At 32.4% G+C, this 1,488-nt stretch overlaps 1 long non-coding RNA gene across 1 annotated transcript in view; it reads right to left on the reverse strand.

Moving 5' to 3' along the window:
- The window catches only part of LOC108661231, a 2,566-nt gene extending 1,078 nt beyond the window's left edge, over positions 1–1,488 (reverse strand). The window contains exons 1-3 of the long non-coding RNA XR_001926981.1: positions 1,334–1,488; positions 693–1,135; positions 441–542 (exon numbers count right to left, since the gene is read on the reverse strand). This is a non-coding gene — a long non-coding RNA (uncharacterized LOC108661231). The remainder of the gene's footprint in view (positions 1–440; positions 543–692; positions 1,136–1,333) is intronic.

Below are 1,488 nucleotides of genomic sequence, written 5' to 3' on the forward strand. Positions count from 1 at the left end.
AAAATGAAATCACCTTTTAAAAGAATTCAAATTTGATCTTCAATGGGATGTTTTAAATCTTTCTCAAAATATCGATCCCCACATCACGTTAAAACTCTCTTTTCGTAAAATGTTCATTGTAAATATTTGCATGATATTTTGTATCAAAATAGCATGGTGAATATGTAATAAATTTCATGAATACACACCACACAAACAATAAGGCACAATTTCCTTTAATGTAAATCTTTTCGAAAAGCTTGTTTCCTGGTTTAAAACATTTTACGTATAATATATATATATATATATATATATATTTCAAATGATTTCTAAAAATAACTTACACCCACAACTCTTTAAAATTCTATCAACGCATGCTTTTCATAAATTTTTCATTTCACGTAAAATATACGTACATGTATATATGTACGAAATTTTTTAAATTGACACCCCCTACTCACCTCATAATAGTGGGATATTATTTCACTATTGATTCGTACGCATATAATTATTCCTATTTGTCGGTTACCTACTTCGTTTGGCACGCCTCAACGATAACTTTCCTAGCAACAATTTAAACTTAGTATAATTAATCATACATTTATATGGGTAGCAACTTAATTAAAAATTCCTTAAGGAACTTGCATATTTTTCATTCAAAATATGCACAATATTAAACTACCCATAAATATTAAAATATAAAATTAACTTACCATTGAGCCTTTTTCATTTCTTTATGACCTTTGAGACGTCTCCATAGGCTTATCCATTTTTCCTATTTAGGCTAAGCCCATTTATTTTTATTTCCTATTAGGCCTTGCCCACTTATTTTCTATTGGGTCATGCCCATTTATTTTCTATTTGGGCCATGCCCATTTTTATTTTCTACTTCTTTTCTTTTCTTTCTTTTTCTCTCTTTCACTGTCACTCCCTTCACCACCATGTCTTCCTCTCTTCACCACCGTGGCTTCCTCTCTTCCTTGGCTTGTTTTCTTCTTCCTCCGGTGGCAACACTTTCAGCTCTCTTTTCCTAAAAAATTGGCAGCACCAAGTTGCTTTTTCTCCCTCAAATTGGCAGCACGATGCTGTCCAATTTTTTTGCACAAATTGGCAGCAAACAGCTCCAATTTTTCTGCAGCAAACAGCTCTAATTTTTCTGCACAAATTGGCAGCAAACAATTCAAATTTTCAGCAGCCAAAGTTATCCTTCAATGGCAGCAAAAACCTCTAAAAAGTTTCAGCAACAAATTCACACAATTTCAACAGCAACAACCTTGAATTTTCAGCACCAAAATCAGCCATAAAAACCTCAAAAATTCCAACAATTAACCTAAAAAAAAATTAGCTTTCTTACCTCAAAAATTTCAGCTTTTTCTTCCTCCAAAAATTGTAGCAAAAAGCTTTCTTTTCCTCCCTCAAAGTGCAGCAAAACTGTGCCAAGAAAAGAGTAGAATTTTCATTCCTTTTTCTCTTCCTCTCCCACAGTTTTTCTCTCCCTTTTCTCTTAAT

Source organism: Theobroma cacao, chromosome 3 (assembly GCF_000208745.1).
Source record: "Theobroma cacao cultivar B97-61/B2 chromosome 3, Criollo_cocoa_genome_V2, whole genome shotgun sequence".
Taxonomy (NCBI): Eukaryota; Viridiplantae; Streptophyta; class Magnoliopsida; order Malvales; family Malvaceae; genus Theobroma; species Theobroma cacao.